The sequence below is a fragment of the Oreochromis aureus genome, linkage group 4 (assembly GCF_013358895.1).
Source record: "Oreochromis aureus strain Israel breed Guangdong linkage group 4, ZZ_aureus, whole genome shotgun sequence".
Classification (NCBI taxonomy): Eukaryota; Metazoa; Chordata; class Actinopteri; order Cichliformes; family Cichlidae; genus Oreochromis; species Oreochromis aureus.
In genome coordinates this window covers 5,102,538-5,127,770 of record NC_052945.1, presented here as the reverse complement: position 1 = coordinate 5,127,770, position 25,233 = coordinate 5,102,538, and the positions used below count along the sequence as shown (strand labels likewise).

At 40.0% G+C, this 25,233-nt stretch overlaps 1 protein-coding gene across 2 annotated transcripts in view; it reads right to left on the bottom strand.

The window, feature by feature from the left end:
* The window catches only part of sstr3 (somatostatin receptor 3), a 43,099-nt gene extending 18,779 nt beyond the window's left edge, over positions 1-24,320 (bottom strand). The window contains exon 1 of one of the 2 annotated variants that reach the window (XM_039610620.1): positions 24,213-24,320. The gene's annotated coding sequence lies outside the window, so the exon portion shown is untranslated. The remainder of the gene's footprint in view (positions 1-24,212) is intronic. The other variant, XM_039610621.1, reaches the window with a different exon arrangement.
* Between the last annotated feature and the right edge of the window lie 913 nt (positions 24,321-25,233).

Below are 25,233 nucleotides of genomic sequence, written 5' to 3'. Positions count from 1 at the left end.
GAGCAGTCTTAAAATCACCCCAGCGTGTTTATTCAAACAATCTTTGAACAAGTGGCTTTTGTTGCAGAAGTGCCTTTGTGTGGCTGAACAAACCTGCAGCTATCAGAGCTGCTGGAGGTGAAAGCTGCCTTATCTCAGACATGAAGGTCCAACTGCTATTTGTGGTTTTATGGAAGTGAGTGGACAACTTACAATTACTGTGAATGGGAAGTAGTTGTTTTTATTGTGAGCTGTGGTTTTGTTGGAAAATCATGCAAACAACAGAGTGGTTCACTGTTTAAACAAACCCTTTGAGTTTTGTTTTTTTCAGAACATGTGAAGTCTGTGAAATACTTTCTCACAATCGAGATATAGACCGAAGAAACAGTGTAGCATTTGTGGTACCATTTTTTTGGAGACCTGGAATGTTAATGTACCGGTCTTTGTGCGATTGTAGGGTCTTTACCTTACAATATAAAGTGTCATGAGGCAATTATTGTTGTGATTTCAATTCAATTTACATAAATAAAACTGAATTGAAATGAACTGTCTCTAAAGCACTTTGGGTCAGCTTCTGTTGTTTAAAAAGCAAAATAGATGTAAGATGCAAAAAAAGCTTCATTTTTCATAGAGTATGTGTAAGGTACATTTTTTCATTTCCAAAAAATGTATTTATTTCGGCTGATGAGATTTATTTGTGGTCTACTCACTGAACACTGAGGATAGAAACGAGGTATCGATCCTATCACATTATTATCGAGCCGATACCAAAACCAGCGTTGGTATAAATATTATCGATAGTTTTGGGTCAATCTGCTGACCTCTGGCAGATGGTTTTAATAATCCACAGAGGAACCACCATGTGCTTTAACCACCATGTGAGACCATACGCTGGTATTTTCTTTCAGCCAAAGTCAGATAAAAGTGATTGATATTAACAAAGACATAAATTATTTGGTGTAAATTAGTATCTTATGCCATTGTCGTGGTTGTAGAGTTGTTTTTTAGTTGGTGCCTCTTTGGTTTACTTTTACTTTTAGTGGTGAAGTTTCTTTTATTTCTTGTTTTTGTATTTTTACTTTCCTCGCTGTTTCCCTCTCCATCTTTCCTCTGTCTTGTCTTAGTGCTTGTACCTTCTCCGTTATCATGTTCATTTCTTTCTGCATTGGCCTGATTGTTTTCACTTGCGTGTAATTACTTTCATGTCTGTCCCACTTCTATTTTCTTCCTGCTTTGTGTCATTCCCCACTGAGCCCTCAGTATATGCAGAGCCCTCCGCACTACTGCAGAGATGTTTTGTTAGATAGAATTTACAGAAGTTCCTTAAACGCATCACATGCAGGCAGTCATACAGTTACAGCTGAAAAGAGAGGCTTGCTGAGAGTGTGGGTGTGATTGTGGGTTGCAGCCTTCTCAGGAACCGCTCATCCAAACAACATGAGTGACTGTTTCTGTTTGACTCTGTGAGTACTTTGACTTTCAGAGCACCAGAGAGATACAATTTTATCAAAGTAAGAACTTTCTGTCCTTCTTTTACTTTCTCACACCCTTCAAATGCCTCTTTCAGGGTTAAATTCAAAATAGCCTTTGGTTAAGGGATGGTTTAGTTACTTTTGTACCTAGGGAAGGTTAAATGTGAGAATGTATTTAAAGTTTTTCTCACAACAGAAAAATAATTCTCAATACTCTTAATTCAGTTCTGAAATCAGTAATGCATTCCCCCCCCCTACATTAGCCTTTCTCATTGTTTCTGTGCACACTGCTGTGGTTTCTACACATACTTCACTACTATAGATATTTGCTATTGTGTTGATGCACTTCTCATCTGAATCTCACAACTCAAAACCATTTGTACTTTTGTCAGTCAGACTTCTGGATCTCTCACGCCTCTGAATACCATCCACCATCGCATTAGTGTTTTCAGTCAAATGACTTCAAGCATTTTTCAAATATGCATGAAAGACCAAGGCCAGTAACACACTGTCAGTGGTAGCCGTGAAACTGCTCTTCAGTTGAAAGCAGATATAAACACATTCTCAGGAGAGGTTTAGTTGAAAAACATAGAAAGACACACACTTGTGTCAAGGTGTTGTGGGACTGCTAAGTACACATAAGCATATACTATACATACACTCATCAACCACTTTATTAGGCACACCTTGCTACTACCAGGTCAGACCCCCTCTTCACCATATTGACGTGATAGCATCACACAGTTGTTGCATGAGTCTCCTTTCTTCCCCATTCAGGTTTGAATTTCAGGACATTGCCTTCACCATGTCCACATGCCTAAATGCTTGCTGACACGTGATTGGCTAATCAGATATTTGCATTAACAAGCAGTTGAAAAGGCGTAACTAATAGAGTGGCTTCTAAATGTGTGTAGCGTGACTTCACTGGACTGTACAGCAGCTATGTGGCGCAGCATTGGGTTCACTCCAATCCACGAGACTGCAACTGCCAACTCTAGAGTAAATTAAATGAATGGTTCTCGAGATAGGTGCTGATTAAAGCCAGATTAGCCACCGGCTGGCCTGTGCGGTCAGCAGCTTCTCAATCTCTCATTCAAAGAAATCATTTCAGACCGTTCAAACAACCAGCCACGGTGAAATGTACAGCACTAAAACGACTGAGCTGATATTTGAAACAGGCTGTATGGTTGTAGCTGACTAACTCTAATGTCAGAGCATCATAATGGATAACAGATGACAGTATAATTAGTAACAGTACAAAATAACATGGATATCCGTGTGTTAACAACATTTTTCACGTCTATACAAAAGGCATTAAAACCAGAAAAGTGCAGGTCAATATTAGTAAATCACTTCTGCCATCTCCAGAAAGATGCTGGAGGTACATTAGCACCAGTGTCTGTCTTTGCCTTCTGCTGCTGCTACAGACTGATGCTGCCATCTCGTCACTGTTGTTTTTTTTAAAGAAAGTGACAGTTTTGGCAGCTCAGCCTTCTCTTTCCATCTGCCCCTGTCAGTTTTCTCCTCCTGAACTTGTTTCTGTATTCCTAACCATCTTTCTTCTCTGTGGATTTTGCAGTTGTGGGCATGTCCACAATAATCGTAAACCTAGGATTTCACAGAGCCCATTTCTGAATGTCATCTTCATTCATTCATCATTAAGACTTCATTTAAAAATGCTGCAGTTGTGGAGGCATGAGTCAGGATACTCAGGGGTCAAAGTGAGATTTTCCAGGTGGGGAAAACCTCCAACAGATTGCTTTTCTTGTGGACAGACATGATCAGCTGACCTGTGCTGTAGCAGGCTCTGAAGGTTATTGCTTTACACTGATTTACTCAGTAGTATTCTGTAATATATACACGGTTTGCAAGCTATCAAAATGTCTTTCCAACTGCTTTTCTGAAGGAAGCAAATTTATTTATCTAGTGGTTTTCAAGATACAAAGGTGCCCACATGTACTTCACATCAAATGAAACCCTCAAAAGGCAAATAATAAAAAGCTACCTGAATGCCAGTTTAAAGTCTCCTGAGCTCATTGATCACAGACTGGAGGCCAGAGAGCTCCAAGGAGTGGGAACTATGATTGCAAAGGCTCTGTCATCTTTAGTTATGTTATTAGTCTAGATTTAGGGATGGATCACAAGGCCTATCAGAAGTCTTAAGGGTCGTGCTGGTGACACATGACTGCAAAGATCTGCCACTGTTGGCTCTTTTCTACAGCGTGTCTTCGTCCCGTCTTCCTCCAATCACCCCAACCGGTCGTGGTAGATGGCCGCTCCTGTCTGAGCCGGGTTCTACTGGAACTCTTTTACTGTTAGAGGAAGTTTTTCCTTCCCACTGTCGCCATACTGATTGCTCATAGGGGTCATATGAGTGTTGGACTTTTTTCTGTTTCTTTGCATTATTCTAGGGTCTTTATCATACAGTATAAAGCGCCTTAAGGCAAATGTTGTTGTGACTTGGTGATATTTAAATAAAACTGATTTAAACTGAATTGAAGGTGTTTCGGCATGCACTACCCTGGAGATGAAAGCCAGAATTCTTAGTTTAACGGTGAGACAGTACAGTGACATCAGCAGAGGTGTGATGTGAGAGCACTTGGAGGATTTGCTAAAATGGTTTTCAGCAGCATTTTCTACAAGCTTTAGACAATGCATCCAGTCCAGACGAGATGAAAAAGTATTTCATTCTCAGATTTACATATATTAGGACAACATTTACTGATATTCCTCAACCGATTAATAAAATAACTAACCAGATCCTTAACTTCCAAATCCAATGACAATTCCTTATCAAAAGTCACACCCAGGTCTCTAATAGTTTCATTAACATAAAATGAGAAGAGTGAAAACAAATTTCCAACAATCTGAGGGACCAAGCACAAATAATAATCTCAGTTTCATTCCCATTCGAGTGGATAAAATCGTCTGACATCCAGGATTTTATACAGTTCCAACCATTTTTAAGATTAAATTTTCCGATCTTCCGGAAATGTACCTTCTAGAAAAAGCGTCCACACATCCTGAACAAATCTACTCTCTGAATTAAATACATCTACAAATGAGGATGTTACATATGTGTTTAAGATCTCTCTTGCTGAGCAGTACTTACACTTGAAAAACTAATTTTCCTTACATCTTTCTCTGAGAGTGAAGTTATCAAACTTTTTCCACCTAACTCACTTCAGCTAGCAAGACTGTCAGTTCAAACAAAGTAACTCTGTTTGCTTGCTCCCCGCAGAGCTAGCTAGATGCTTAAGTACTGCAGTCGCAACTTTACTGATCCAACAATGTGAGACAGGGATGAGAAGGAAAAAAGGATGAGTGCAGCATGCAGGCAGGGTGGCATTACTTTCTGGTTTGTTAAGAGAGCTCCGCAGCATCCCCTGGGAGGAACGCCAGGCTGCAGCACATTTATTATTTGGTGAATGAATGACATTAAAACATGGGATACCATGGAGCCGATAGCTCAGCCTGTGGAGTTCTCTGAATAATTTCTGCCCAGTACCACTGACTCTCCATTGAACTGGTTCTTCTGGACAAACTACTGACTTAATATTTGAAACAATCAACATGATTTGATATCACAGTGACGAGGAGGCCACTGCTGGCCCCATGTTGCTTTGTTACTTACATATAGTAGTCAAGCACTTGACTGTAAGTATTTTATAATGCATTTGTCCACAGTTTGAGCCAAAGTGAATGCCTCACTTTGCAAAATCATCCATTTTCTTCTGCTAATATCATGATGGCAGTGGGTTAAGCACAGCATCCGGAGATCCTTTGTCCCAGGACGTTCTCATTCTGAGACCAGACGAGATGCATAATCTCTGCAGTAAGCTCTGGTTCTACCTGAAAGTCTCGTCCGAGTGGGGCATGCCTTGAAAAACCTAAAGGGAAGGCATTCAGAAGGAATCCTAATGAGCATGACCATCTCAGCTGGCTCCTTTAATGCAAATGAGCACAGGCTCAACATCGAGCTCCCCACACGAAATCAAATTTCAATCAGATCTCATTTGGTTTGAATTTTCTTTATCTTCAAGATCAGTCATAAATAAGGTATTTCAGAAAAAAGATGTCTAAAATAGATTGTTTTCTTGCACTGTACCATTGGGAATGGCTTCTTTTGGTACGGGATCAAGATGACTAAATTTATTCACATTACACAACAGCAGCACAGTGATCTCATTACAGAACTTAAGGTAAACACAGTTGGCAGAGTTTGGGTTTTTCTTTTCATATCTCACTGCAGCGGCAGGTTTAACTCGCTGTGGGAGCAGAAATGCCAACATCTTAGCTGTCAAACGCTGCTGCACCTGCTGGGCTGAGCCGAGCATTCATCGCAAAGGTCAGAGTCTCCGACAGCCGCACAGCTTTAAAGGTTTGGAGCATTTCAGGGAGGAGCTTTGTTATCCTGACAGGTGAGTAGCAGTACAGATCACCAGGTGATCACCACAGAGGCCAATGAGATGCCCTTATACTTTACTTTTGATGATGTCATACTTCTACTCTTACTGCAGTTCAAAATGCATTTAAGAGCATTTAAAAAAAACAAGAAAATATGGTTATAGATTAACCTACCAAGTGAAACCTAATCGATCATATAGATCGACATTTAAACTCTGAAGCCACCACCTGCGAACTGTTGTTGAATCATTTTATACGTGTAACTAAATCAATAATCATAAAGGTGTAGCTCAGGGAAAGGGAATGCTTTTAAGACCAAGTAAATCTGTATTTGTGTGGAGTGAGAGCCAGATGACAGCAGGAAATCATTTCTGAGTTTTGTTTGCCAGAAACATGAATTATGTTGTTTATCCTTGACTACTATAATTAGAAATTCTAATACACAATTAAAATATTGTATCAGGTATGTGCAATTTCTGCAGTGTCATGTGGTGGGGACACCTGCATCTACAGTTTGTTTGCAGGAAAATCAAACCTATACTTGTCAGGATTTGTGTCGTGTGGAGGCGAGGAAGTGACCCAAACGCGGGACTCGTGGATAGTGAAGAACTGAAGATGGTTCATTATGAAGCGTGGATGAACAGGGCAGGAACGAAAGGACTGGCTGGCTGAAAGACTGAATGGCTGGCTGAACTGAACGCAGGGGGAAACGACAACATAACATCAATGACACGACAGTGAACGAGTGGAAACAGAGGACTTAAATACACAGACTGATGAGGATGATAATGAGAGACCGGTGAGTACACAGCTGAACATAATCTGGCTAATAACACAAGAGACGAGCTGACACAGGAAAAGCAGGAAATGAGAACGTTGATGTGGCAACATAACCTAAATGTGACAAAACTGAAAACACTGGGTCACCGACCCAGGAACCCTGACAATACTGTGCCAATGCAGCTCTTAAGTTCTTCTAGTAACATTTAAGATGCAAATATAAGACCATAAGTCAGTATCATCAAGTGTATAGTGTATCTTTACACTGTCACTTGCAGACAATAAGAGTGGAAACCAGGATATAGAGAGTTTCATTATTTATATTTTAGAATATTGAAGCAAACCAATGTTTTTAAATAAATATGACTGTATAGTGTCCTACTTATAACTGAAATAATTAAGAAATGTATTTTTAAAATTTTAGAGGCACCAGTGTCTTCTTTATTTAAGCCATTACCCACGGTTCTCTTATTAAACTGAATTTGTTCTGCTCATTTTCAGCAGAACGTGGACTCTTCCAGAAAAGCTTTGCATGCTTTGCCTCTCAGCTCATGCACAGTCTGAAACGCAGCCTACAGTCTCCCTTCAAACCAAGTTTATCCCCTTTGTTTCATTTACATTGCTGATTTGCTGAAGGTAAAAACATATGCAAATGAAAAATTGACAAAAGTTCATTACATCTAATTCTTAGGTGTGATGGTGGATAAAAAACATCATTTGGAAGCACTGATTTTGTATATATGAGTATGAAGACGGTCAGCTGTGTACTCACACTGAACACTGGTGCTCCACAGGGGTGTGTACTGAGCCCTCTCCTGTACTCACTCTACACCTACGACTGCACGGCCACTAACAACTCCAACATCATTGTGAAGTTTGCGGACGACACTACAGTGGTGGGTCTTATCACCAACGGTGATGAGACGGCCTACAGGGAGGAGGTCAGCGCCCTGACCCACTGGTGTCAAGACAACCATCTCACCCTCAACGTCGCAAAGACAAAGGAGTTGATAGTGGACTTCCGGAGGTGCAGAGGAGTACACACCCCCATCACCATCAACGGCGCCGCTGTGGAGAGAGTGAGCAGCTTCCGCTTCCTTGGTGTACATCTGGCTGAGGATCTTACGTGGTCAGTACACATAGACAAAACAGTGAAGAAGGCGCAGCAGCGCCTCTTCTTTCTCAGGAGACTGAAAAGATTCGGCATGAGCCCCGCATCCTCAGGACCTTCTATCGCTGTGCCATTGAGAGCATCCTCACTGGATGCATCACCACCTGGTATGGCAACAGCACCGCCTACAACCGCAAAGCTCTCCAGAGAGTAGTGCGGTGTGCTGAACGGATAATTGGAGGTGAGCTTCCCTCCCTCCAAGACATCTACAGGAAGCGGTGCCTGAGGAAAGCGGGGAGGATCATCAAGGACTCCAGTCACCCCAGCCACAAACTGTTCAGACTACTTCCATCAGGAAGGAGGTTCTGCAGCATCCGGTCCCGAACCAGCAGACTGAGAGACAGCTTTTTCCACCAAGCCATCAGACTGCTGAACACGTCATAGACACCTCACCCTCACTACTGGAACTTCAACATTATGCACTCCATACTGTACATTAATGCCACTGTTTTGCACATACCAACCTCTGTATATTTATATATCTTATTTTATTGTTTACTTTATTTCATTTGTAAAACATGTATATACACACTATATACACACACACACACGTAGAAAAACATATTTAGTACACACGTTCAGTAATGTATATACCTTTATATATTGTACACATATTTATTACTTTTTAGATTAGCCATTTTATATTTTTGCTTGTTTTACGTTATTGTATTTTTGCACAACTCTGTTGCTTGAGAAGCTCGCACACAAGAATTTCACTCGCATGTACTGTACCAGTGTACCTGCACATGTGACGTGACAATAAAAGTGATTTGATTTGATTTGATTTTGGTATTTTGTTTATTAATAAATCTTTTATTTTAATGTTTTATTGCAGGTTAATTTATCATTAGATAATCTATTGTTATACTGTATGGACAGTCACTTGCCTCCCTTAGCTCAATAGTATTTTATTGAGCTAAATGTTGAGACAAAACCCCACAAGCAAATGGGAACCATGAAGAGGCCGCTAGGAAAGCTGCAACTACCAAGTACCTGCAGAGGGTCAGGCAAGTCCTGAGGAGTCAGCTGAATGGTAAAAACAAGATCCGGGCTATCAACACCTACACCCTGCCCATGATCAGGTAACCTACTGGTATAATAAGCTGGCCAAAGGAGGAGATAGAAGCCACTGGCATTAAGACCAGAAGCTCCTGGCCATGCATGGAGAGTTTCACCCCAAGTCCAGCACCCTGAGTCTGGTACCTCAGGGTGCAGGCAGTACCACAGCCCAGGATGAGACAACGAACACCCACGAATACATCAGGAAGATGGCCCCAGCCGAGTGTGTAGTCAGTGAATACCTCAGGCAGCAGAAACCCAAGAAAGTACAGTACACAGTATGTACCACCAGCAGATACAGGAGGTGGCTGACATCCAGAAGTCCTACCAGTGGCTGGACAAAGCTGGACTGAAAGACAGCACAGACGCACTAATCATGGCAGCACAGGAACAAGCTCTGAGCACAAGATCCATAGAGGTTGGGGTCTATCACACCAGGCAAGACCTCCTGTGTAAAGATGCCCCTGAGACAATCCCGCACATAACAGCAGGGTGCAAGATGCTAGCAGGCAGGGCATACATGGAACGCCATAACCATAGTTAGTAGTATACAGAAACACCTGTGCCGAGTATGGCCTGGAAGTCCCGAGGTCAAAATGGGAGATGCCCCCAAGGGTGGTGGAGAATGACCGAGCTAAGATCCTGTGGGACTTCCAGATACAGATGGACAAAATGGTGGTGGCTAACCAACCGGACATCGTGGTGATAGACAAACAGAAGAAGACGGCTGTAGTGATCAATGTAGCGGTTCCGAATGACAGCAATATCAGGAAGAAGGAACACGAGAAGCTGCAGAAGTACCAAGGGCTCAGAGAAGAGCTCGAGAGGATGTGGAGGGTGAAGGTAACAGTGGTCCCAGTGGTCAGGATTAACTCACATTTCACAAGACATTTTTAAGACTTCAGTTTTCACTTTTTTTCATGCCTCCCTTAACCAAAACACACTTACATCCAGAGGGCCATCTCTTTACCTACATCACTATAATCAATATTTAATTCATTACTGTTTAATTTTACTTTTTAAAAAGTCTGTAGAAAAAGTCAGTATCTGTTTCTGTTGCTGCCATGGGTCAGCCATTGTTATTTACCTTTATTTTCTATGTAATCTTTATGAACATTATATATAATTTCCAAATAAACTAAACTAAACAGCAGGTGGGTGGAGCCACAGCGGTCATATTAGTGTTTGGCAGAGTTCTTTTTCATAGAAATGAGTTAAATGGTGTTACGGCCCTGGGCCTTGGAGAGAGTGAGACTACCCTTTTGTGTTTATGCAAATCCAAGTGTGCTAGGACTCGTGGATGACTGGCTGCTGGGAGTCCTGTGCCAGCCTTCTTTTATGCAGATCCAAGTGTGCCAGACCATGCGGACGATTGGCTGCCTGGAGCTCCCATGACACTCTAAGACCAATTGACTGGCTGATTGTCTGCACCTGGGAGTATAAAAAGGCTGAAGAGTCTTCACACTATGGGGATTTCTGTTCAGAAGTGGACATGCAGTGGCCTCCTCTTCTGTGGCGCATTTGAACTTTGTTTGTTAAACCTGTTCACTGTGTTGTTCTTTGTTTGTTAAACCTGGTATACAGCTGAACTTAGTTTCATTAGAGTTTTGTGATGCTGGCTTGCCTTAGTTAACCCTTAGTTTTTATTCTTGTCTGTTCTTTTCTTTGTGTATTAATTGTTTCCCCGGTGGTCTGTTGAACAGCCCCGTCGGTTTTCAGTTTAACGTTTGTAATAAATCCCCTTATTTACTCTGATTTTGTGAGAGGGCGTGTGTATGTTTCTCCCCACCTGTCGCCTAGCAGAGGGGGTCGTAACAATGGTCACTTCAGTTTTTGCCATTCAAGTAATCAGTGAAGCTACTTTTACAAATATTACTGTTGAAATGATAACTGATCCTGTTATTAGGAAAAGAGAAAAAGAAAAACCCTTTGATTCATTTGCAGTGTTTCAGTCTCCCTCTGATTCCTCAGCATGTGGTTTCTTTTCACCAGACTTTATATAAAAGTGAAATTAAATCATGCGGCTGCTCTGAAATGTTGACAACAACTGAGTGCTGCATGTCTGATTGTTGGTGGTAACAGAAGAACCGACCATTTACGGTTTAAATCTGTATAACGAAGTCAATTACTGTAAGAACACTTTTTTATTGCTTATCTGAAGTGCATATGGGAGGTCTGTGAAAGAGCAGTCAAGGTGTTAAACTCTTGTCCAAAGTTAGTCTCCCGGAGCCTTCTAGTCTCCACAAAGCCATGAAAGGTTCAGGTCTGAGCCAGGACTGGACTGGGACAAAAAAAGTCGTCCCGGGCATTTTGACTAGAGAACGGCCCACCAGGTGTTGTAGGAAAAGCCATAAAGCCTTTGAATGAAAACAATTGCTGTTGTGACAGTGATGTACACTGTCTTGTTGGTATATATGTATCAATCTAATAAACTTAAACCTACACCATCCTCCCTATTCTGGTATTTTAAACAGTACTTACTGGAAATATCAAACAACCTAATCAATAATTACATATACCTAACTAGCAGGGTTGCCAACTCCCAGCAAAAAAATAGGAAACCACCCCCCACCCTCCGCCTCACAATGCTTAATCGACTTAAATTTATTGCCAGGGTAAAACAAATGCACAGAAACCAATTATTTTTCTACAGTAATTAAATAGATTCAACATCTTTCTGCAACAGAATTGCAGACTGCACACATGGAACCTTCCCATAGGAAAAAGTACTATAGCTTATTAGGGCATATACTAGACTTAATATTTACTATATACAATATAGTAAATATTGTTAATGCCCTACCTGGTCCCCTGGCAAAACTTTGCTAGATCCGCCCCTGCACAGTTACCAGCTGTCAGCTACGTAGAAGAGGATCCTGGTGTTATTTGTCTCTCAGAAACAGTTAATAACTTCCCTTCCACTCATTCATGTCAACTAAAAGGTAAACCTGTTTCTCCATCACCTGTTCAACTCTGATGATTCAGTAAGGACATCTCCTGGTTTCCCTCTCACCAGATATCGGTTTGGATATCTGGTGAGAGGGAAACTGTGTGTTGACTGTGTGTTGACCAGCACCTTTACGGGTGTGTATCCAGCAAACGGCAGCTGATACTCGAAAGTAATATTAAATAAATTATAACAACAGCTTATCAAGCTTAAACGTGTGCGACATCCGCTGGTTTCGTCTTTCTGGCGCAAAGTGGGGGATAAACAAATGAGACGGGACTTAGGACAGCAAAGCCGATCAGCTGATCATTGATCAATTTCATGATTGAAGTAGCAACAGGAGATGGAGGGGGAGAGAATGAGAGAAGAAGAGGCAGCTATGCAGCGTAAAGACACAGAATAACTCCAGCTTTGTGCCTTTTTTTTTTTTTTTTTTTAATTTTTGCTGAAGTTCGGGACAAATCGCGTTCCTTTACACCTAAATACGGAACTCTAAAGTTCGACCTCATCGGCTGTAATTGGTCCAGCCCAGAGTCGATCATGACCAATCCACCACCTTTCATTGTTTATACCGTTACAAAAAAACAAACAAACAAAAAAAAATGTCGGCCCATAAAAACGAAAAATCACCATCGGGCATACCGGGCATGGCCAGTCCAGCTATGGTCTGAGCAGCAGCTCGGGGACACCATTAAGGACATGTTTAAAGAGTGTATTTGCTTTGTTTTCTTTTGTTTTGTTTTTTTCTCTTGAAAGCCCAGACTGAACCTTTGAGCAGCTTGCCAAGCAGTGAACCAATCAGTTGCCCAGTAGGGAAGAGTACAGAAAGACTGTATTATAATCAAAAGCTGGATGCTATAATAAGATATTTACCATATCTGTTTTCATAGCCTGTAACATAATGTTGGTGTATTTAGAAACACAAAGTCTTTAATATCACATATCTGTACATCTAATTTGAGTCATCGGGTTGAATGACAGTTTTAATATATGTGAAAGGTAACTTAATCAAGAGGTAACCATAGCAACATTACAAAAGCTTTGCACAGCACATTAAAAGCACAGCAGCTAAAGGTTCAAGGTTCGTCCCTGGCTATAAAAAGCTTCATCTCCAGCGGCTGATATTCAACTGCACACTGACACCCACCACCACCACCCCCCATAAGGGTCATGTATGACTCTCAGGTTAGAAACTATTCCCACAGTTTTGCATTCAACATGTAATCTCAGTTCAAATAGACTTAAGGGTAGATTTGATGGGATATTGTGATACTGGACATTTCACAGGTTTCACTGGTTAACGTGTTCTCATGCAGGTTTGCAAGAAACTGTTTGCATCACAGAGATGCACACTGTTTTTGGATTTAGTTTTTCTTTGGGTTCATTCACTGGTTCACTACTCATTAAATCATTTTCACTTTACTCCATAACATAAACTGAAATGCATTGTGGGGTAGCTGTAACAGGTAGGGCAGGTAATCTAGGAATCAGAAAGTTGGTGCTTCAATCCAACTTTCCTTGAGCAACATACTGAAACCCAAGTTGCTCCCTATAAATTCATCTAAGCGTGCATATTAAGCACTAGATATAGAGAAAAGTGATTGAATGAATGTGTAAATGAGACATGGTTACCAACAATCTAAACCTTAGTCAATGAGGAATATTTATTTGTTGTTTGGCTTTAACGTCACTCTGGGTTCTTTGTGGTTTGCACGTTACCAATATGCTCTTGTCCTTTTGTCCTACAGAAAATGTCCATATCGGCATTCCTGAAAAGTTGTAAACCACTCCATCTTTTTCCTCTTTCCTGCACATGGACCAGAATCAGCTGATTGTAGCACATGTATGAAAGAAAAAAGCATGGGTGATGGGTTTTTTTTCCTCTTTATCCACCCATCATACAGTTAACCGAAAAAACTTTGCAACGCAAGTAACAACATAGTTGCAACTCCAAAGTAATTACTGAATGTAGTGCAGTAACTGAAAGACACAGTATTATTACAGAAATTTGTTAGTTTGAAATGCACTGCAACCAACAGTAGTTGTTTGGATTTTTTGATTAGAAACCAGAGTGGCCGAAGCATGAAGAAAAGTTGTTAATTTGCTAGTTAATCACCAATCCTACATTCACCCATGGCACGACCTGTGGGTAAAAGAAAAGGAATTCAGGCTGGAGAAATAAGCATCAGTTTGGTCATTCATGGTGTCTCAGAGTAGAGCTGCTGCTAAGCTTCCTATATGAAGTGTTTCTAGACTCCAGACGTACTGAAGAGATTTTGTATCTCAACTGACTTGGAAATGCCTTGATGTCATCACCTCTCAAGGAGCTGGAGGTGGGGGCCTTAGAGATAGAGATGAAGGCATTTTAGCTTAAAGTGCTGCCCCTGTGAACCAGACTCTGATAAGGAGTTGAAATGGATGGATATACTTGGTTAACTGTAGGGAACATTTGTCATTTGTTTTAACACATGCAAATGTTTCAGATTGTCAGTCTGAAGCAAGAAGTCCAAAAGAAACTATTAACTTTAAAAGGCACTTGTCTGAATGGAGGGCCTTTATTTGTTATTCATTTTTCTGCCTGTTAAATATGTGACAGTCCTGTTCAGGCTTTTTCTTATGGTTTTAGTGTTTGCTGATTTAAATTGAATGAGGCCTTGTTATATTTTATTGTAAAGGATTCCATTTCTGTTTTTACGCCAGCCAAATATAATCCTTGAAAATCCATTTATAAAAAAACATTCATTTAATATTTATATACCAATTCATAGGAAACATTTTACAGGCAGTGTTGGTCAAGTTACTTGAAAAAAGTAATCAGTTACTAATTACTGATTACTTCCCCCCAAAAGTAATCCCGTTACTTTACTGATTACTTATTTTCAAAAGTAATTAATTACTTAGTTACTTAGTTACTTTTTAAAAACACGATTTACAACCTGAATAGGTGATAAAGCGATAGATCTTTCAGCCCAATTCTACTATTTCTGCATAATTCATCATACAAAATGTAATCAAATGGAAAAGTCTCTTTTTAAAACTTGTTTTATTAGTTTTAATCTTTTAACTTTATGCATCAAGCAAAAATTAAATTATATGCAACATTCTCTGACTGGAAGAAATTTGTTTAACATTTAAACCTATTTTCTGCACATTCCAGCACATAAAATAAAATATTTATTTGTGTTTACACTCACTCTTTCAAATAGATGCAAGTAAAACACAGCAGAAAATAAATAAAATCAAAGACTCAGCGGTCCTGTTGCTCTATTTTCACCTGTAAAGCAGGACTGGGGTAGGCGGAGGTTTACCCTGGTGCAGGTGTGCCGCAGCGGTCAGTGGAAGAATCCATGAGTTTCTCTGTGAATTTCACATTACGTCGTAGTACACTCGGTGCTTGCTTGGAAGTTTAGGGTTTTTTCGCTGTAAAAGAAGTTTTCTTCCCACGCACAACGGACACTAATATTTTTGTCACTTTTATGGAATCAAACTCAAAATAAGGTCAGTACTTCCACGCTTTAAACGCTGCATGCTACACTCTGTCCCGCACTCGATATATTATGATCTGCAGACAGCTGTTGTCACGAACGCGCACTCGCTTACGTCACTGTCATGAGACGTTCTCGCAAAAATCACGGTTTTAGTAACGCAGTAACGCAGCGTTCCTACGTGAAAATAACGGTAATCTAATTACCGTTTTTGCAATAGTAATCCCTTACATTACTCGTTACTTGAAAAAAGTAATCAGATTACAGTAACGCGTTACAAGTAACACGTTACTGCCCATCTCTGTTTACAGGTACATTTATGATTGCTTCCCGAGTGTCTTAAATATCACATTTTACTTGCCATATATATTAAAACTCAACAGTCATACTTTGCACAGCACTTTGGAAATGTTGTTGGCAGCTAAATACTGTACAAGATGTTTTCATCAGAAAAGCGTTTAGTTTGGGAGTTTGAAACCCTGGCCCTGTTTTTCATTTATCTGTGCACCTTTCTTATAAAGTTGTCTCTCTCTATTTAAAGATTACAGGCTCATGTAAATGTGAATGAGATCTAGAAAATAGGGCCGTGCATACACACAAAGCTTTATTTCTGACACCACTAAAGCATCTAAGCTTTTGTGTATAAACACAGTTTGAACTGAGTTTACAGCTTTATGCATCTTACTTCTGGAGAATATTTATTATGTATATTTCTAAACAACTAAAGATGGCATTAAATAGTTTTTAAAAAATGAATACAATTTTAAACGTTTCCACAGTTCTTTTATGGTTCTACCGTATCAGTGCTGTAGAGAAATTCCCATTAGACACAAAGTAACACTATATTTGAATTGTGCAGCCACACAGCCGTAAAGCCATATAGAGGCCTGTCATTTCATTTCACTGTCCATTTACTTCACAACTGTAGTATTCAATCTCACACAGTGTGTCACAATAGAAGCATCATGAGCACCATTTCAGAAGATCAGAAGTGTCACAAATGCTTTTCTTTTGTTGAAAGGGCTCGCTTTTCTTTCAAAATGTGCAATGTGGCCTTCAGAGAATCTGCAGAGGAAAAACACAGACAGCGCTCCCTGCAGTGGTATCGATCTGAGTCTCAATAAGAGAGCAAGGAAGAATATTTTTGTAAAATGTCAAACTATAGAGACAAAACGGTACCGGCTGAAATTACATGCAAATATGTATTTGCATTTTCTCTTATTGTTCCTTATTACAGTTAAAAAAGCAGTTCAGTTTCCTCTTAAGACCACAGAAGGCACTAGTAGGGCCTTTAGTGTCTTCAGGGATTCACTGTGGTTTTTGTGCAATCATAATGACTCATTCAATCTAATAACATCTGGAAGGTCAAGAATACGCAGGAACCTTCAGGCTGAAAAAATAAAGAAAATATTCTGTGTTTTGTTTAAAGGTCAGAGTTGTTTTGAGATACCAAGATTTGGTGAAGAGCTGCAGCATTTCAGAACATCTGGGATTTAGCAGTTTTATTATGGTTTTGGTTAGACTGATTATAGTATTTACATTCTCAATCCAAGTATTGATCCATCAAGCCATCCATCCATTTTCTATCGCTATCAGGTCAGATTGTAGAGGAACTATTGTTGACCTCCCTCTCCCCCAGCCACCACCTCCAGCAATTCAAGGGGACCACCAACCTTTCCAACTCACTCTCCTCATGCCCTGGGCCTGCCCTGGGGGTCTCCATGGGTGCATATGCTTTAATCACCTGACCTCAGAAGTGTCCAAAAGGCATGCCTGAACCCCCTCATCTGGTTCAGCCTTTGAGAGTGATAATGATACTGATAATGGTGATATATCTATACTGTCAACTCCTCATGTATATAGTAAACAGTTATCCATGATTCTGATTCTGATGATCTCAGACACCGTTCAGAGGACGTACAATCCTCTGCTTGTTTCTGTGATATTTTCTCTTGGTCACTACACACTGTTTGTTGCCATGGATGAGCGTAATGATGCAGATCAGCTGTCATAATCAAATACCTGCAAAAGACCTGTACAGTATCTGCATCACTGCAGACACTACACTGATCCCTTTCTCGGTCCCCACTCTGCCCCCACTCAAGAACAAGACTCCAAGATCCTTGAACACTGCTAACTGCCTGTTTACGCACATGTTGTTGTTCCCCTCATCAACAGAGGTGTGAGCCAAAACTCTGCTTCTTGTTTTAACGACCTCTAATCGTAAACCAGCGCTGATGCTGAGTTCTTTTTTCTGAGCTGCAATACCAGTACCAATCATTCTGGAGATGAATGTTCAGTGCACCTTAATTGCTTGTATAAATGGACGTCTCTGTTGCTGTTCACAACAACCAATGTGGTAACAAAAAACTAGGCTTAAAGCCTGATTTACATTTCTGGGTGAAATCCACGTTGTAACTTACGGCATAACTGGAAATCCTTTTAACGCTACGCCGTAACCTTCCACATAACCTGACGTGCACTCCTAAAACATAAAAAAGGTTATATCGTAAATTACGGCGTTGATTTCCCGCAGAAGTCTAAATTAGGAATAACATCGAATGATCCACCCACTTCTCACCAGTCACTCTGTCATCCCTTCCACTTACCATTAAGACTTCTATTACGGCCCCGAGCGAAATAGAGGTCATTGGTTAATGAAGACAACAGGACCAAATCATCCACGGAGACAAGTTCCCGAGATCACCAAAACTGAAATCAGCTTCCGCATTCCTCCGCTGCTGCCTGCCCTGGCAAAATCCAGCAAACATCGGGAATGAGTCTGATAATTCGATCCCATTTTTTTATTAATCTTCCAGTTATTTTTTCATTTAAACTGAAAGTAATCTTGTCCATAAAATATGAAAAAAGTCCATTACTACTCACAGCTCTGAAGACTTTGTGTCAGAGTAGAGCTGCCATTCAAAGATTTTCAGTGTATGTTATGAACAGACAACACATGTACGTTCTTATAAATATAACTACTGCTATTTAAAAATAAGATATTTATCAGCCCTGTAAAACCAACTGCATTTGTCACTAAAACATGTTTTTTTTCTTGTTTTCGTTTTTTTTGTTTGTTTTTTTTTAATTGTCTGCCAGTGTGACCTTATACAACTGTGTGGGACGCATTGGTCGACATATGGGGAAAAAAGTAATGTGCACTTCAAGCTGTTCATACAGTTCATGTGTGGGCTTAAAGCTGAGGATCAGAAGTGTTGGCAATCTTTTTCTGCCACTGTTCAGAACGAAATCAACATTACTTGAATAAATCAGGGACTCGTGGCTCAACATGAATATTTAACATCTTTATTTGTACCTCCTTTCCTTAGAACTCAGTAGGAAGTCTGATACCCTAAGGGTGCTGCTGCTGCCGCCTCTCTGAAGCTTAAGAGGGGTTATGAAGGCTTCTCCTCAGGGCTCGGGGAGTCAGACGGACTTAATAAACTCAGTCAATTCACTCACAGCCTGAGAGCCAATTCTGGCTTTACTTTTACTGTATGCTCTGGTGACCTTTTTCTCTCTTGTGTTGGCCCTGTTTATGAGGTAGATGTCAATCTCAGAAGCCGAAGGAAAAAAAAAACATTTTGTTTTTCACATCTTTCACCTACATGATCGACGCCGCTTCCAGACTTGTACTTCTTTACATAAATTTCGAGGCAATTTAAAAACTTGGACTCGTGTCTGGATTTGCAGTCACATGGATTAACTGGAAGGGTGCAACATGAAAGCCTGAATTTCGATCAAGCGCACAATTTGTTTGCTTATTTAAGAGACTGATGATCATTTAACAAGCTGAATGTTTTACTGATTGTTTGACAAATCCATTTAACTTGTTTAAGCTAACATAGCAGATCTCTCAAGAAGGAGGAACATAGGCAGACTATAGGCTCATTATCAATGATGCAGATAAAAGGCCTGGATTTGATTTCAGGTGTGATGCTTGCACTTAGAAGATTTTGCTGTGAACAGTCAATATGCAGTCAAAGCTCTCCATGCAGGTGAAACAAGACATCTTTAAGCTGCAAAAACAGAAAAAAAAGCATCCGAGCAATGGCTACAATAGTTGGAGTGGCAACATTTACAGTTTGGTACATCCTGAGAAAGAAAGAAACCACTGGTGAACCGAGGAATGCAAAAAGACCTGGAAGTCCACAAAAGACAACAGTGGTGGATGATCGCAGAATCATTTCTATGATAATGACAAACTCCTTCACAGCAGCAAACCCAGTGAACATCATTCTCCAGGATGTACAGTAGGCATATCCATATTTAAGTCTACCATAAAGAGAAGACTGCATATAAATACGGAGGGTTCAATGCATGCTGTAAGTCACTAATAAGCCCCAAGAATAGACAGGCTAGATTGGACTTTGCTAAAAAACAAAAAAAACCCAACAACAACAAGAACAAAAACCCAACATCTAAAAAAGCCTGCATAGTTCTGGAAAACATTCTTTGGAAAGATGAAAAAAAGATCAACCATGATGGCAAGAAAAAAGTCTGGAGAAGGTGTGGAACAGCTCATGATCCAAAGAATACCGCATCATCTGTGAAACATGGCGGAGTCAGTGTGATGGCTTGGACATACATCGCTGCCAGTGGCACAGGGACACTATTGTTTATTGATGATGTGACACGGGACAGAAGCAACCAAATAACTTACAATTTGGTTGCAAATAACTTACTAATACAGATGGACAATGACCCAAAACATACAGCCAAAGCAACCCAGGACTTATTAAAGCAAAGAAGTGGAATATTCTTGAATGGCCAAGTCAGTCACCTGATCTTAACCCAACTGAACATGAGGCTGAAAGCCACTTGTTGAAGACTAAAACTTCAGACAGAAAAGCCCACAAACAAACAGCAACTGAAAGCAGCTGCAGTAAAGGCCTGGCAGAGGATTAAAAAGGAGGAAACACAGAATTTTCATTCAACATTAATTTAGGTAATGTAAAGAACCAAAATGAGAAAAAATGGCCTCTATCCAAATATTTATGAACAAAACTGTATTTAAGCTGGACACTAAGGAAGGAGAAAAGGACTTGAATCAATTCACTAGGCAGACACATCAAGCTGGAAAGGATGTGCAGCAGGTCAGGATGATCAAGGATTGAGATGGAAATGTACTAACAACTAAAGAAAGTGTGCTGACAAAGTGGAGTACTTTGAGGAGCTGATCGTAGAGAATAAGAGACTGAGGAGGATGAATGAAGATAGTGAAGCAGGAAGTGCAGACAATAAGTAAGGAGGACGTGAGGGCTGGAGTGGATGAAGATATGAAAGGTGGTTTCTCCAGATGACATGGCTGTGGACATATGTAGATGTTTAGGAGAGAAGACAGTGGACCTTTTGACCACAACAATCAGTGTAATGATACTGATGTTTAAGAACAGGGTTGAAGTGCAGAGCTGTAGTACCTACAGAGGAGTAAAGCTGATGAGCTATACCATGAGAATATGGGAAAGAGTTGTTGAAGGAGAGAGGCTCTCCTTCTGAGAATTTTTGAGGATCCAGAGAAAGTATTTGATAAGGTGCCAAAAGAGGAACTGTGGTGCTGCATGAGGAAGTCAGGAGTGGCAGAGAAGTATGTGAGGGTGGTGAAGGACATGTATAAGGGCATAGAGACAACGGTGAGGTAGGTGGTAGGAGTGACAGATGGGTTCAAGGTGGGGGTGGGATAACATCAGGTATCAGCTCTGAGCCCCTTCTTGTTGTGATGGACAGGTTGACAGATGAGGTCAGACAGAAGTCTCTGGGGAGAGTGACTGACAGATGCCATTGTGATCTGTAGTGAGAGTTGGGAGCAGGGGGAAAGGAGCCTGGAAGAGTCGGTCCAACTATATTTTCTTATGTAAAGAGTTTATTTTAAAATATGTTCATTACAATTGTACTATATTTCTTCATGACTGAACTTTTACTTAAAAGATGCATAACCATGCCAACCTTTTTTCATGTCTGGAGTAAATCAGCGATGTTAAATATTTTATCTGTAAATACAAGAAAGGGGAAAGAAAACCCACCACAATCTGTCTGAATGTAGTGAGATATCGATATCATAATGTTACCAGAGATAATTTACTCTCCTCTTAAAAGGCAATTCTGCCTGAAATGAGGCTGTGGATTGTGCTTGTTAGCTTCCCACCTGTGGTGACTCTGTGTGTGTGTGTTTGACTCATTTGTGGGCAGATGATGGCATCAGTTTGCTATTATTTTGCAAATGCATCTCAATTAACTTCAAGGATCACATTTTCAATAAAATGAGTGTTTGACTCCTTTAGATTTGAAATGCTAAGCAAAAGAAAAAAATCAAATGCCAGGTAAAGATCAAGCATTTTACATCTTGAGTGGTTTCACATGATGGAGACGTGATGTGTTTTCTTCTCTTTCGCAATGAATGGCGGAAATCAAGTCGGCTGGCAATCACACTCAGACTGTCATAAACACAGTTGGGAACTTTTTTTTACAGGGAAAAAAAAGGAAATAGTTTTCTCCCAAACGTCTTGTCAAACACTCAACTTCACTTCACTGAGATACATCTCTGATAATGATATCACCAAAGATACCAATATCATAAATGGGAGCTCCATATTTAGCCCTAAACTCCCAAAATGTGGCTGAAACAAAATAAAACAGGGAGTTTTTGTTAAGCTTGTTTATAATAATTTTTAATTACAGTTAATTGTATTTATTAAAATGAGTGAAACACAGTAAAATGACTGGACTGTAAAGATTAAAAAAAAAAGGAGAAATTGTATATTTTTTGGCTTGTGTACATCAAGGTCTAAGAAAAGTTCATTTGGATACCAACTGCTGCATTTAGTTATTGTACTGTATTTAGAGTTTAGTTATTGTGTTATGTAGAGTTCTTCTAAAAGCAGTAACCACACAGGAACATAGATGATGGTGAGTATAACTAGATGTGTAGATAAGTAGTTACAAGCTTTTCTTTATTGTTTTTTTTTAATCCAAAAATGCTAAAAAGTTCTTGAATGCAATATTGTCTTTCCTTTTTCTTGCTCTTCCATTATAGTAAAAACTTCTGTGTTTGCCCTTAAACTACAGAAATGCATATTGTGATGTATTTTTAATCTATTTTTTAGCTGAACAAAAGCATAAATAACTGGCCGGTTAATCAGAAAAACACACAAGCTGCAGGACTAAAATATATGTATGTAAATGAGAGTACAGCACAAGCAAAGAGATGCAGATGAGATTCTCATAACAGCTGCGTTTCCTAACAAAGTGCCTTTGAAAGAAGTCACTAAAGCTGCCTGAAGGATTCAGAAGCCGACTGCCCTTTTGTTACACAGTACCTGTGCAAAATCATGGAAAAACCCAGGAAACAGAATGAGTAGCTCATTAAAATGCATTTGCCTGCAGGAGAGAAGACCATTGCATGGAAATGGCTGCAGCCAAATGCTCCCAACAGGTGACGACTGGACTCTCAATGAGATAAACTAGATGTAGAAAATGACCTTTAGCTGACCATAACAGAAAATGTAAAATATAGGGAATTTTGGACTAAATATGCTACTAGTGCCTGAAATAAGTAACTCAATATATGTTTCTGCCTCGTTTCATTGTAAAATATGGATGCCTTTTAGTTATATCTGACAGTGAGGAGCAGTTTGCACTGAATGTGATCTACCTCAGAAAAGCACAGAATCCCAAGAATCGCTGTAAGATACAGAGATTTGAATCTATTTTTTCTTTTCATGATGCTAAATAAGCTTAAATATGCAAGGTATTTGTGAAGTACTACTTCGCTCACAAGTAGTTCTTCCATCTCACCTACAATGGAAGAACTACTTGTGTACTGTGTACTGAAATACATCCTGATCAAACCATTTTTTTAAAAATGACTTTTTCACTGGTTGCTGTTGGCAGTGGTGAGAGTCAGCTGCGTAGGCTACGCTTAAATTAGGTTTAAATGAAGCTTTATTGCAGAAAGTCCTTTGAGCACATAAAAGACACAAAGATGCACAAAAAGACTACAAACAAAAACTCAGAATAGCTAAAAATACAAAATAAACCACAAAAACCTAAAACTAATGACCTAAACTATAGAAAAACAAATAAAGCTACCACAGAGAGCACAGAAAGAGACTAAAAGAATTAAGAACTGCAGGATCAAAGAAATTGACCACAAAAACAAATAAAACTACTAAAAGCAAAATAACTAAAAATAAAACACTAAAAACACAATAAGGACCACACAAACAAAAAGTGACCACAAGCATGTGACTAGAAATACCACAGTGAGCACAAGAAATGCCAAAAAAAAAAAAAAAATCATCATCATAGAAGGCAAAAATAACTCACAAACAGCTCAAAAATACAATTAAAGAGATGCAAAAATTACTAAAAGAGACACACAAACCAAAGAGAACTAAACCCATCAGATGAAGAAGAAAATGGCCACAGCCTTCACAATCACTCCGTGACTCATTCAGTCTGGGGGGGTCAGCCTTCTCAGTGGGGTGGGGACCTTTTACATGTGTGTACGGAGGGGGTGCTTTTGTCTCACAATCTGCCCATGGCTGCTGTAGCTGCTATTTATTGAAAGGTTTCAGACTGTAGTAGAATCTTTAAAGTTGCTTATTTGGCATTTATTGCAGTGAAAAAATGGTCTTAATGTTAAAAAACGTGCAGTTTGTTATGTGAAGAATTTGTGCCTTTAATTTGAAATCAATTAAAAGTCATTTCCTGAGCCCGTGTTCCACATTCAGAAGTTCCTAAACATGTCTGGGAGGGTTATTTAAATGCATTTAACGGAAACTCTCGTTAACCATAAATCCTCTGAATGTACAGGTGAGCTAACAGACATCATCAGCTGTCCGCACTCATTCACAGCAAACATCCATTAGTATGAACCGGTCAGGTTTACAACAGATACCCAAACTTACCTTAAACCTGAGACTTCTCCGCACCTTCAGGACCCGACCTTTACCGGGGCTTTGCTGGATTTATCGGTGAAACAACGCGAGAAGAGCCGCTGCACTTTGCCGGTCTTCCGTCGGGATGAGTTCCAGTGTCATCTCCAGCAGAGAAGCAGCCCGCTGCGCTCCTCCGTGCGCCTCCGTCTCACTTCTCCCTCCGTCTGCTCCGGACTGACTGATGCACTCAGAGTCCCCACCGCAACATTATCAGCAGCGCAGGTCGCACGGTCTCTAGCTTGTAACTAGGTAACAGCTCTGCTGCCGCACACAGTCAAATAGGAGGTGTTAAAATCCTTTGGTGTGTGCGTGTGTGTGTCGTCCCCGTGTGTGCACAGTCTGTGAATGTGACTGTAGCAGCGCAGGTATCCTTTCAAAGCCCAAAGAACCATTAAAGAGCGCAGGTGTAGTCTATGATACTTTAAATTAAACACTTTAGTTAGAAAGCTGCCTGGCAGGCATGTATAAGTACCTCCCTCTACTCTAAATAACAGTCAGCCTGCACTCTGAAAATTGAGGACCTTACAGAAAAGATGACATAACGGGAGATATGCCTTATCATCCCCAAAAATATCACAAAGAACATAAAAGAAGGCAGGAAAAAAACATAAAAAAATGACAAGTACAACACAAAACTAAACAGAATGATGGGAAACAGAAAAGCGGATTTAAAAAATCAAAATCAAAAAGAGTAAAAAGATTAAAATTACAAAAATCCAGAGGAATAAACATCATAATCTAACAAAACTATAAATAGCCTTCAGCTGGGTTCAGAATTGGTTGGACAAAGACGTTTGTAGTTTACTTTTGTACAGCACCAAAGCTTTTAACTCCAACAGCCCATATGTAAATGAAGTGCAGACTTTCCACTTTAGTTCAAGGGGCTTCATAAAACTACAATATTAACTGTTCAGGAATTACAGCAATTTTTATACACAATTTCACATTTTCAGGGGCTTAAAATTAATTAGACAAACTAATATTATTTTAC